The 14582-nt window shown below is 38.2% G+C and overlaps 1 protein-coding gene across 13 annotated transcripts in view; it reads left to right on the forward strand.

Moving 5' to 3' along the window:
* PIP5K1B (phosphatidylinositol-4-phosphate 5-kinase type 1 beta) overlaps nucleotides 1–14582 on the forward strand; it is a 1685295-nt gene that overhangs the window by 1549968 nt on the left and 120745 nt on the right. The gene's annotated exons all lie outside the window — the stretch shown is intronic.

Raw genomic sequence — 14582 nt, forward strand, 5'->3', positions numbered from 1 at the left:
AGACAAACTTGCCCCAAATTAGGTACAATTTTCAAATACTGATCTTAAACACTTAGAAAATTGCTAGAATAAAAGTTTTTTGCTACCATTTATTTTCTGAAGAATGTGAAGTCTGAAATTCAAATGCCTGTCATTAATCAATAAATTCAACCTTCAGCAAATTGTCACAAACATCCTGAAATCACAGACAGTATGGGGAACAGAACAAAAAATTCACAAGTGGTGGCTAGGGACATTAGGCTCTTTTATCCTATACCCATGGTACAGGGTTTGAGCCTGAGTACATCTAGCCACCAGGTGTATTATAAAGGGGGCAATTTCACACACACACACTTTCAGCCTCTATGAGGAACATTCCTCATTTTTTGGCAAAAAAAAAATCATGTTTCCCACTCTTCCACATTGACAGGATTTGGCACGCATTCTTTAAGAATTGTTTTAACAAATATCTGTGGTAAATACTGAACTATCTCATACTGCCTCACCAAAAATACAAGAAAATAGTTAATCATGCTGTGAGCTTCCTAGTTAAAAGTGTTCCACATTGTGCGACATAAGAGTTCATTTTGCAAACTGAAAGTTGAAAGCTATGTCTTCCTTAGCAACTCTGTCCAAATAAAAATGGCTAAATGTTTTGTCCTCTGGTAATATAACAAGTGAAATGCAGTCAAGTATTGGACGAGCATTTATTAAAGTATCTACACCTTAACTGCTGGCACAATGACATATTTAAGCAGCAGCAACAGATTAATAAGAACTCTTTGATCAGCAAGAAATTAAATAAGTTAATATACTAGCATGCAAATGAAACATCCCAAGCAAATGACTAAATAATGCACCACAAAGTGTAGTGTGAGCTTCTGTGTGTGTGTGTGAGAGAGTCTAGAGAGAGAGAGAGAGAAAAAAAAAAAAAAACAATGTCACATGCTCATTTTCAAAAAAAAAGGGTGGTATACTATTAAAGTGCAGTGTGCATACATGTGGGTGAGAGCACAACAGTTTTCCTACAGCAAACAAACCATTCTTACATTATTTTAGTTTCCAAAGTTAAATAAATGAAAAAACTCTGAAAGAACAACTGCTACACTACTCAGAATATAAACCTCTGTATTCATTCTGATACAAGTTGTGCTTAAACCACTAAGGCAGAATAATTAACTGATGGAAAATGAATCAACAGTGCTCCGAAGATATGCACTAACAAACCTGTCCAACACACTCCCTACATACACTCCTCTTGCTATCCGTTACTCAGAGTATTAGCTACACTCACTAACAGCATATGCTACACATAGCCACATGTAGGTAATAACACTAAAATGAATATGTACTCCAGTTTCATTAAATTCACACACACAAACACACACAATCTTACCCTGAGTAGTCGGCTGGTCTGTCTGCTCCTGTTCTCGGTCGTCCTGCCCTGATTGAAATTCTCTGGCTCCTGTCCTGCCCTGCTCCTGTTCTCGGTCGTCGGTTTGCCTGCCCTGATGTTTCTCGGCTGGTCTGTAGTTGTATTCTCTGCCCCTGTTCTTCTCGGTCGTCCTGTCCTGCCCTGATGTTTCTCAGCTGCTTGCATATACTTTCCTGGGTTCCCGACGGCAGCTTGCAAATACTGTGGCACAAAAGTTTCTGCCTGCACATAAAACGTTTCTTCCCACCGGCGCCTGCTTGTAATTCAAATCCAGCCAGCCGGAAATGATGATGCGAGCTCCTTGAGCTCAATTCCAACTGGCTGGTAGCCTGACGGTGCTGACGTCATCGCGCACGTGATGACGTCAGCTCCGACAGCGCAAAAGTTTAAAAAAGGTTTTAAAAAAGGTTAAATAAATTGGAACTGAAGGAGTGCCACTTGGGAATCGTGGCACCCCTTCATTTGGACCCCAAAACTCGGTAAAAACCGAGTAATTCGGAATGGTTGAGAGGTCTGACATAGCTACTAGTAATAGTGATGTGATACACAGTAACAGTGATATGATACAGTATAAACAGTTGGCACAGGAAGTTTCATCCTATACATAGTTATTAGTAACAGTGATGTGATACACAGTAGCAGTGATGACATACATGGTAACAGTGATATGATACAGTATAAACAGCTGGTACAGGAGGTTTCATCCTATATATAGTTACTAGTAAATGTGATGTGATACACAGTAACAGTGATATGATACAGTATAAACAGTTGGCACAGGAAATTTCATCCTATACATAGCTACTCGTAACAGTGATGTGATACACAGTAACAGTGATATGATACAGTATAAACAGTTGGCACAGGATGTTTCATCCTATAAATAGTTACTAGTAACAGTGATGTGATACACTGTAACAGTGATATCATACACAGTAACAGTGATATGATACAGTGTAAACAGCTGGCACAGGAGGTTTCATCCTATACATAGCTACTAGTAATAGTGATGTGATACACAGTAACAGTGATATGATACAGTATAAACAGTTGGCACAGGAAGTTTCATCCTATACATAGTTACTAGTAACAGTGATGTGATACACAGTAGCAGTGATGTCATACACAGTAACAGTGATATGATACAGTATAAACAGTTGGCACAGGATGTTTCATCCTATAAATAGTTACTAGTAACAGTGATGTGATACACTGTAACAGTGATATCATACACAGTAACAGTGATATGATACAGTATAAACAGCTGGCACAGGAGGTTTCATCCTATACATAGTTACTAGTAACTGTGGTGTGATACACAGTAACAGTGATATGATACAGTATAAACAGTTGGCACAGGACGTTTCATCCTATACATAGTTACTAGTAACAGTGATGTGATACACAGTAACAGTGATATGATACAGTATAAACAGTTGGCACAGGAAGTTTCATCCTATACATAGTTACTAGTAACAGTGATGTGATACACAGTAGCAGTGATGTCATACACGGTAACAGTGATATGATACAGTATAAACAGCTGGTACAGGAGGTTTCATCCTATACATAGTTACTAGTAAATGTGATGTGATACACAGTAACAGTGATATGATACAGTATAAACAGCTGGCACAGGAGGTTTCATCCTATACATAGTTACTAGTAACTGTGGTGTGATACACAGTAACAGTGATATGATACAGTATAAACAGTTGGCACAGGACGTTTCATCCTATACATAGTTACTAGTAACAGTGATGTGATACACAGTAACAGTGATGTCATACACAGTAACAGTGATATGATACAGTGTAAACAGCTGGCACAGGAGGTTTCATCCTATACATAGTTACTAGTAACAGTGGTGTGATACACAGAAACAGTGATATGATACAGTATAAACAGTTGGCACAGGAAGTTTCATCCTATACAGTTACTAGTAACAGTGATGTGATACACAGTAACAGTGATGTGATACACAGTAACAGTGATATTATACAGTGTAAACAGCTGGCACAGGACGTTTCATCCTATACATAGCTACTAGTAATAGTGATGTGATACACAGTAACAGTGATATGATACAGTATAAACAGTTGGCACAGGAAGTTTCATCCTATACATAGTTACTAGTAACAGTGATGTGATACACAGTAGCAGTGAGGTCATACACGGTAACAGTGATATGATACAGTATAAACAGCTGGCACAGGAAATTTCATCCTATACATAGCTACTCATAACAGTGATGTGATACACAGTAACAGTGATATGATACAGTATAAACAGTTGGCACAGGATGTTTCATCCTATAAATAGTTACTAGTAACAGTGATATCATACACAGTAACAGTGATATGATACAGTGTAAACAGCTGGCACAGGAGGTTTCATCCTATACATAGCTACTAGTAATAGTGATGTAATACACAGTAACAGTGATATGATACAGTATAAACAGTTGGCACAGGAAGTTTCATCCTATACATAGTTACTAGTAACAGTGATGTGATACACAGTAGCAGTGATGTCATACACGGTAACAGTGATATGATACAGTATAAACAGCTGGTACAGGAGGTTTCATCCTATACATAGTTACTAGTAACTGTGGTGTGATACACAGTAACAGTGATATGATACAGTATAAACAGCTGGCACAGGAGGTTTCATCCTATACATAGTTACTAGTAACAGTGATGTGATACACAGTAGCAGTGATGTCATACACGGTAACAGTGATATGATACAGTATAAACAGCTGGCACAGGAGGTTTCATCCTATACATAGTTACTAGTAAATGTGATGTGATACACAGTAACAGTGATATGATACAGTATAAACAGTTGGCACAGGAAATTTCATCCTATACATAGCTACTAGTAACAATGATGTGATACACAGTAACAGTGATATGATACAGTATAAACAGTTGGCACAGGATGTTTCATCCTATAAATAGTTACTAGTAACAGTGATGTGATACACTGTAACAGTGATATCATACACAGTAACAGTGATATAATACAGTATAAACAGCTGGCACAGGACGTTTCATCCTATATATGGTTACTAGTAACAGTGATGTGATACACAATAACAGTGATGTGATACACAGTAACAGTGATATGATACAGTATAAACAGCTGGCACAGGAGGTTTCATCCTATACATAGTTACTAGTAACAGTGGTGTGATACACAGTAACAGTGATGTGATACAGTATAAACAGTTGGCACAGGATGTTTCATCCTATAAATAGTTACTAGTAACAGTGATGTGATACACTGTAACAGTGATATCATACACAGTAACAGTGATATAATACAGTATAAACAGCTGGCACAGGACGTTTCATCCTATATATAGTTACTAGTAACAGTGATGTGATACACAATAACAGTGATGTGATACACAGTAACAGTGATATGATACAGTATAAACAGCTGGCACAGGAGGTTTCATCCTATACATAGTTACTAGTAACAGTGGTGTGATACACAGTAACAGTGATGTGATACACAGTAACAGTGATATGATACAGTATAAACAGCTGGCACAGGAAGTTTCATCCTATACATAGTTACTAGTAACAGTGTTGTGATACACAGTAACAGTGATATGATACAGTATAAACAGCTAGCACAGGAAGTTTCATCCTATATATAGTTACTAGTAACAGTATCTTGCAGATGGTTCAGGTATAATTAGTAACACACATCACAAGTGAAAATATTATTGTACAGGCTATCCTGTGGAACAAACAGAGGATAAGAAAAAATGGGTAGGCAGGCAGTAGAGGGGAGAGATTGAGAGGTGGGGAAGTTAAATGGAAGAGAGGTGGGATAGAGGTTGATTAGGTTAGAGCAAAAGCAAGTCCAAGAGTTTAGCAGATAGTCTTTTAGTGTTTTTTGAAACAGTTTATATTCAAAATTGATCGTAGGGATTGGGGCAGTTTATTCCAAGCATTTGCGACTGAATGGTTTTTGCAGATGTTTGCCACTGATTTTGTTGGGTTTGTAAATCTGAAGGAGGTGTTTGTCTGAGCTGCGAAGTATATGGTTGGGTATGTAGAGAGTGATGAGGGAAGAGAGAGCAGGACAGGAGTGGGTGAGGTGAAGTTGAGGCAGAAAGAGCTGATGGTGAAATTCAAGCTACTGTAGGTCTTTTAGAGAAAAAACCTACATGGATAGTTGCTAAACAATAACCACTTCCCAGGTAAGACAGGAAAAGCACTTTGATCTGTTTATACTTTTATATGTAAAACTAATACATAGAAACTACTTTCCAGATTAAAGAGAAAAACTTTTAGATCTATTTATGTGTATACATGTTGACAAAAAGGCGTTGAGCTTTGATGCAGTAATCACTTCATGTTAGAGGTAATGTCTTTAGCTGAGAAGAAAAGACAAAGGTGATGCATCCAGGAAAACAACACCTGTGTTAAAATTAGCCTTTATCAGTGAAGTAGCCACATACTTATTTAAAGAGGTCTAACAGTTTGTTTCTAATTGTTTACAACCTTACATTGGTGGGGAGATGATTCTATTGAGTGTCAAAAAGGGGGCGGGGACTTTCGAGTGAGGATGCACTTTAATTTTGAAACTGGACGAAGTAGAAGGTTGTTTGGACTTTCAGATTATTTTTAAAGGAAAGATAGTACCTTTGGTATACAAATTTGTGGGCAAAAGTGGAGAGTATGAGAGTGGTCAGTATGTAATAGAACAAATTAGCCTTTTGTAAAGTGCTGTAATGTTGCTGATAAGCAGGAAGAGTGAGATGAACTTACAGATACTGTTAATTGGCATTTAAGCAATGTGGGTGTTTTATGAGAAGTCGAGTAGCACTACGGGAGACTGTACTTCAGATGGAAAATTAGTATGTTTATTGCCGGAGCTTTTTTGGTTGAGGGGTTAAGTAGCTGACAGTGGCATAGGACACATTTTGTGATGGGCAATGATCTTGTCTATTGTTGCCTTTCTAGGACTTTTGAAGGTAAGGAAAGAGCTGATCCAGAATGAGGCCCAGGTATCTATACATTGAGCTTGTATTATGTAAATATTTTCCATATTAGATGTGGCTAACTGGAGGCTCCCAGCTAATGTTTGTATGGTGCCAAATAACACTATAGCTGTTTTGTTTGCATTTAGCAGAAGATTCTTGGATATAAAATGTTACTGAAGTAATTTTTGCAGCTGGTTTTGAATGAGTGCTGAGGAAGGACTAGTTTGATGCAGTATTACATCAGTTGCATTGAGTTGAGTTGTGCTGGGTTGATAGCACTGGTAATGTATTTATATAAAATCAAAAAAGAATATGCCCAAGCATGGAGCCCTGGGATATTGCATTTGGTACTATATCTCTTTTTGGGGTGTTCTGGGCAATTTGAACCTTGAATTTTCTGATTGTTGGTGAACCAGCTGAGGTTGCTGTTACTAAAATCTTTAGATTTATTTATATGGCTTTGGTGGTTTGCAGTTTTATAAGGTTGGGTAAAGTTTGTAACTATACTACATATTAGGCAACTTTTCTCAATAGTGAGAAAATATTGATATTTACTTTGTAGATGTGTGCTGAAATAAACCTGCATTGTGCATTTGTTAAGAGGCCATATTTATTAATGTACTCATATAGCTGATAATATATGAGTCTTTCAAAGATCTTGATAATTGGGAATAAAATTTCTATTGGTCTGAAGTTTCCTGGGTAATTAGATGAGGGCATTTTGGTGACAAGTATTATCATAAAATACTTGATTTGAGTGGGTGTAATTGTGTTAATAATGATGGTTAATGGTTTTGCTATTATTACTGGTGTGGCTAATCTAAGAAGAGCATGTTGCTGTGGTTAGGATATTGTGTGTTCAAGCTATTCTAGTAGTTCTTTTCTTGCCTCTAACTGTTTAAGGTTGAGTAGATTGCAAAAAGGGGATGGGAAAGCATTGTGTTACTAGTGGAGTTGGTGGCAATGGGAGTTGTTGGTGGGGATGGAAATTAAAGTTTTGAATGTTTGATGACAGTTTTGGTCCATATCCTCAGTGGATTTTAAACTCTTATTATGCATTGCCATTTAAACCTAAAACTTGGCAATGTGCCAAACAGTCCACTTTGCCTTTGGTTCTTTCCTGTACCTATTTTTTCATTATTATCAATTTCAAGCCATGTACTGCAATACAGGAAACCAAAATTTAACTCAAACAATTGGATTTTAGTTAAAATTCCCAATAGTACTATAAACCCCTAACCTTATTGGTGTCCATCCACACCCACAATTCTTTAGGGGAAGTTTAATCATTTTTAAGTCTTCATAACTTACAGAAAAGTCAAAAAGACTAAGAGCTCTAGCACGTTAGGCAGCCATCTTCTAGGAGCTTCACAGCCACTCCTCTGCTATTTTGTATGTGCATTAGTGTAATCCGAAATACATGCTGATAAAACTCAGATTCATAGCTGGCTCACCAGGTCTATAACACAACCACTACTTGTCCCTCCAGCCATTCTCTTGATGTTGCAGAACACGTTTAGATCCCTAGAAGGAATATTATAATATCATTTGACTTGCTGATGTGCAGTAAATTCATAGTACTGGGTCGAAGGATGTCTTGCATGCCAGACACAGGTCACCTCTTAGCTGTCTGTAGGATACCAGTTATAGTGACAGGGCTTTGAGTTGGTCCATGTAGGGCATCTTGTTTAGACCGTGTATCCTTTTACTAATGTATCTCTGTGGGCATTCCAGTTGCTGTATGTGTCTTAACAAATACATGCCAAAGGGGGGCATTGTATTCAATAACTGGCCTAATGAGGGCCAAGTAAATTGAGACAAAGACATCCCTAGATCTAGACACAATCCATTTGTTTATCGCTGTGTGGCATAGAAGGACTTTCTTACAACAATGGACAGATATTGGTCAAAAGTTAGGTCACTGTCAATATAAGTTCCCAAATGCTAAACATCTAGGTTAACTCACAGGGCATATTTTCAGTTTGGTAGTTTCCTGGGGTAGATGACTTCGTAAAGGATACAATAATGATTTTTTTTTTTTTTTTTGCATTTAGTTTCAGTCCATGATTTTTGCACCAGTTATTTATATGGGACAAACCTTCTTGCAGAATGGCAAAGTTATTTTGGGGATTCAATGACTCCTCCTAGCTTGCAGCCATCTGCAAACTTAGTTAGCTAGAACATTTTGATTTTGGCTTTTACTTTTGAAAAGTTAATGCCAAACAGGAGTGGTCCCAGCACAGAACCTTGGGGGGCACCATTGGTGACTGGCCTTTTTGTGGAGGTAACCTCCCCTATTTTGAGTTCCTGAGCCAGTTAGCAATCCAGTGGGTGACATAGGGGTTTCTTCCCAGTTTATTTTGCTTTTCTACTATGCCTGAGTGGAGAATTGTGTCAGAAGCTTTGTCCAAGTCAAGGTACGTAGTGTGCACCATTTTGCCTACATCCACATCACAAGCTAACATGGCTAGTCTACAAAGGGGGTACAACCACCCCCCCCTGCTTGTTGATGTACCACATGACTGTGGTATTGTCTGTGACCACTTGAAGAGGTCCCAGGGACCAAAGATGATTCAGAGAGTTGAGTGCCTTGATCAAGACAAGTATCTCTTTGATATTTATGTGCTTGCATCTGTCCTTGGGCTCCCACACCCCCTGCATTTTTATCCCTCCTGAAATTGCTCCACAAACAAGTCCAAGGTGTCTGTGGTGACTGGCTGTTTGGAGCAGGGAGGGAGAAGAATGGACCTGGATTTAAGGATATCTATTGTCTCCACCAAATGATTCTCTTCTGACAAACCCCAAACACTGGGATTTGAAAGGATAAAGGGTGTCAGTGCTGGGGCCAAAGAGATTTCAAATACCACAGTATCTTTCTTATGTGAAGTCTTGCCAGGGGTATTGTCAGAATCATAGATGCCATGAGACCCAAAATCCTGAGGTATTCCCTTGGAGTGACTGAAGTCTGAGTGGAAAATCATAGAAATAGATCTAGATATAGATCTGTTTTTTTTTCCTGTGGAAGAAAAGCTGTTCACCATACCTCAGAGCAATAAATCTGGACAAAGCCACAAAGAACAGGGTACCAAGCCCAAAAATAGGGATACTTTTTAAATATTACTGTTATTAACTTAGTTTATAGAATAACTGATTTTGTATTAGCATGAATTTTCTGAATGATATGAAGTCTGCAACTCAAATGGTTACTATTATTTTCTGACTTCAGTCCTCAACAATTTGCTAGAAAACCATAATTTTAGGAGAAACTTACTAAAAATATGAGGCAAAACTCTGGACATTCTGCACAAATCTGGACAGTTGAGAGGTATGGTTTAAACTGAGGTGTCTGTTTGACATCCCAGGAACACAATCCTGTGTGAAGGAGTCAAGACAGACTATTGAATGTTCTGTCATCCAAAAGAGGGACAGTTTGTTCCACAGATGGGGTAAACATTAGATAAATTGTCTGTCCCTTCAGAATATTCTATTTATATGTTGGTGATGATTTAAATCTTTAGTCCCAGTGTTTGTGGAGCTGTTTGTATTGTGGAGAAGATAAACATCAAGGATGGATGGATCCACAGATGGCATGGACTACAAGCCAATGATTTATACTTAAGAGATTGAGTGTAGGGAAAAGTCTTAAAATCTGTTTTGGTACACTTTAGACCACTAATCTTTTTGGTTAAGAACTTCTGGGGTCTTTCTTGCTGTGTGATGTGTCTGGCTTGAGGCATGTCAAAGAGGGCATTGCACTCTAAATTTTGCCTAATTCGGCCTGTATCAGATGTTTTTATTTGTCAGTTGTGCTAGATTGGAAGGATTTCCTGACCACTGTTGCTACATGGTGGTTGAAGGTAAGGGAATTGTTAACCAAGTTGCCAAGATCTTTGTCAGCTGTGTTTCTTTGGAGTGGATGCTGGTTGCGCTGTAAGTTGTAGATGACAACTGTTTATCAAATGTGACACAGTTAAGATACTCCTACTATTCTCGCCTGACATATCTTTTCCTTGATAGTTAACCCTTCCTTTTTGTGTGTTTGGCATCTCCCTACATTTTGCACATACTCCTTCCATGACTGACTGTAGGCTGCAGTACAATCAATGTAAGCAAGAGCACAATCTCCAGGTCCAGTCAGGATGCAATCTAACAACTTCCTTAAAGAAAGAGAAACCCCACAGGGGCTCTCCTCTGAGTCTGATTCAGAAATCTGAGGGAAAAAATGTATCTGTCCCTTCTTCTCCCAGGTCATTTGTTGTTCAGTTGAGGATAGAAGACAGATGACAAGAAATATGAGGCATTTGCTCAAAAACAAGCATGTCTGATAATGACTGCATTGAGTACTGAAACTGTGCTTTTAATGCCTCCCGCAGAGTTACCCAGGGAAGTGGCTAAATAATTACCCAAAACAGATATCACAAGAGCACTTCCTTAACATTGTGAGTGGGACATGAATGCCCTTCTGAGTCTAGAACATCATGAGGGACTGATGATTTACTTGAGATAGTTCTTAGTACTTCAGGGTCTGAAGTGAAGACAGCAAAGTTTCCGAAATCTTCAGAGTTTGAAAGACTGTTTAGACAGTTTAGACTCAGACTGAGTGCACTGTACAAACTGATGCAGTCTGCTGTTGGACCTGTAAAGTGTTTTGGCTTTGTTTCTAATCAGAAGAAATGAAAATGTCTGTTGCAGAGTAATACAGGTTTTGAAAAAAAAAAAAAACATTTATTTATTTATTTGTGTATATTTGTTTACTGGAGTAGTGCACTAATTTCAATGGACCATTTGCAGGCACAACCCAATATTCACAGATACAAGGATGTGCTAAAAAATATATACATATTTACAGATGCAAGAATATGCTAAAACATTTAGTTCAAGAAGCAGGTTACAGTGTCTAAACATGGATAGAAAAAATGGAATTATGCTTAGCAGAGTTTTCTGGATAAGATGTATCCATAATGACTGAGATGACTTATGCTACCGAGATAGCAGCATATCATTATATAGAGAGGTTTGAAGACTTTAGAAGAGGCAAGTGAGTATATTGCAGAAAACGATACCATGGGGAGAAGACAGAGAATTGGTGAGAGAGGCATGCAGAGGGAAGATGTATAGAAAGAAGAGGAAGAGTGCGAGATGCAAAGAGAAGAGAGAGGAAGGAAAAATGAGAGGCAGTAAGTGAGGGGATGACAAGATGAGACAAGGAAGGATGAAATAGGAATAAAGGGGTTTGTTAATATAAATAGAAGTAAATACTGTTTTTTGTATATATATATATATATATATGTATATGTGTGTGTGTGTGTGTGTGTGTGTGTGTGTGTGTGTGTGTGTGTATAGATACAGGTATATGTGTGTGTGTGTCTGTGTGTGTATACATACACACACACACATGTATGTGTACTGTATGTTTCTATACATCTGCGCATTCACATTTTATATATATCTATATGTATAGGTCTATTATGTCTCATTGAACGCGTCCACCATTGATGTTCAGAACATGGATGTGCTAATGTCAAAATGCAGAACATAGACATGTTGTATGCATGTTCTGAGGATTACCCCAGAGCAGGCTAAATCAACAGTAAGTGTTTGCACCCCTCACACCCACGCTAATTACATATACTAACTCCAACTTTGCATAGTCTCCTACCAAATGGTGTTGACCAGACAGATATTGACTTTGTGCCCATTTGATCGGAACTAATACACGTGTGTGTGTGTGTGTGTGTGTGTGTGTGTGTGTGTGTGTGTGTGTGTGTGTGTGTGTGTGTGTACATATATTTATATATAGGAATACTTGAGGTGGTCTGTTGTGTGTTTGGTCAATTGCTGTTTAGCTGACCACATTTGGTTAACAGCTGTTTAGCTGACTACATTTGGTTAGCTAAAACAGATGGTCTACATGTGTGTGAAATTTCACAATTCTCAGGATTGGGCAATATGCCTTTTCCCCAATTTTGTACAGTCTCAGAATTAGTATATATAATTAGCAAGGAGAATTGGGGGGACTTGTCCCCCTCCAAAAATTATATATTTTTTAATTGTTTGTTAACCTTTGCATGCACCAAGTTTACTTCTTGGCACTTGTTTGCCAGTGTGTCAGTACAGGTGTTTTTTACCTTATGTGGTTGATGATTTTACAGTCGATTCTCTGTTCATTCTTCCACTTTAGGTAAACCTATAGACATATATATATATATATATATATCTGTATGGCTAGATACTTTAGTTTATGAAAAAGAAGAATGTAATGTACGTGCATGTTTTTAGCATTTAGACTTTATCCAATTTCCACAATTTATATCATATGATGTGCTAACCTGAATGTGTTGTATGGTGTGAAGCTGAAATGCTGATGAAGTTTGCTATATGTCTCATGGAATCTGTATCCTTTTTGATATTTGTGCATTTTTGGTTACCAAGTGTTACAGGTTGTACCTTCACTCATGAATATGACTCCAAAATATTTGAAGTCTTCTGTTTAAGGTGCCTCCCCCCCCCCCCCCACTCCTCTTAACCATACTGAATTGCTCGGTATTTACCGGTTTTGAGGGCAAAATAATGTGGTGCCACAAATTCCCGAGTGGCCCCTTCAATTCCCAAATTTCCCGGTTTATTTTCGAAGTTGATGCTGAAGTCATCATGTGCCGGGCATGTGCAATAACAGAACTATGCATGAGACTGTGCGCTTCCATGGAAGTGTGCAAACCAAGTGAAAGGGTATATCCTTTTCTGCATTTTTGACCATTCCTCTTAACTATTTTCAGTTACCGTACTGGAGCCCTTCATGATTTTACCTTAAATATGTCTGTGTGACTTATAAAATGCATGGCTTTATAAAAGAACAGCGTGAATCACAGTCACGTAATACTGTTAGAAAATACAGTCAGTTACAGACTCATTCTTTAAAATGCAAGTCAATGCACACTCTGTTGTTCCAGTAATTTTCAAAATATTTAACATCAATTAAAAGTAGGTAACTAATCGGGGACAATGATTTACCACTCGCACATGTTTTCAAAGGATACAAGGAACTGCATAACTGTGCTGTGCAAAGAAATGTGTTTGGAAATGTTAGGAAAAAACATTTTATAATTCTGTAAAATAATGTGGAAAATTACGATATTGTAACTATGAAATAAACAGCACAGATTTAATAGTTAACTATAACAGCAAATCTGAATTTTGGAAAACAGACAAATATACCAGTGGCAGCCTCTCGGAATTCGGCTGAGGCCCTGAGATGCAGGCTCAGACTGTGTCTGTAATCTCTGTACACTCTCTCGCTCTGTCTCTGTTTACCTATGTACACTTGTAGTTCATACTCGTACGTGGTTGAACAGTCTGGATTTGGATTTATACTAGTAGGGAAGGACGGGAAACACAGCAGCACACAGCAGCAACCAGAGAGCTGTTTTAATATATTAATATTTAAGTTAATGAATCTGCCGAGCTCCGAAGCAAGGAGGTTCAGGACAGCCAGGTCACTCACAGCACAGGTGGAGGATGAGAAGAATTATCTCCAGCCATGGCTCGACTTCTTCCGGCTCCTCCAGGTAAAACAATTAAAAAAAAAAAACACGATTACTAGATTCATTGTTCATTTGGGTCTCTTGAGTATGATTGCTTTTTGGTATTGAACTGTGTTTTTATAGTGTAGTATGTGTTCTGTTTAACTTGGATACCTCACAGTCCTTAGACTACTACATACGTTTGTAGTGCGGCGTGGTGGCAATTAGTCTAGTTGTTGAACTTTTTGATTACAGCCAGGCCCTCCAGAACTACCAGAAGTAAAACACTGCTGACCAGCTGCACTGGGGAATTAAATGAATGGATGCTGGATTTTTAATTTTCTACAGTCATAGTGTAGAGCAACAGCGAGTGAGTGTACTAAATAATAAATAACTTTTTTTCTCTACACACTGTACAGTAGTGCAGCGAGTGAGTGTATAATTGCAACAACAAGCAGCAGCAGCCAGCCCAGAGTGCAGAGTCCAATCTGTTTAGGGACAGTTTATTATTTAACAGTTTATTTTATTAACAGTTCACTTTGCAGACAACAGGTAACTGGATCGGTGCTAGGAGCATGAATGAGTGCATATTTGTGACAGTATTTGCAGGTTAGGGTTAGAGTAAAGGTTTAACTTGTAA

The sequence above is a fragment of the Protopterus annectens genome, chromosome 2.part2 (genome assembly GCF_019279795.1).
Source record: "Protopterus annectens isolate FY-2018-M chromosome 2.part2, PAN1.0, whole genome shotgun sequence".
In the NCBI taxonomy this organism is placed as follows: domain Eukaryota; kingdom Metazoa; phylum Chordata; order Ceratodontiformes; family Protopteridae; genus Protopterus; species Protopterus annectens.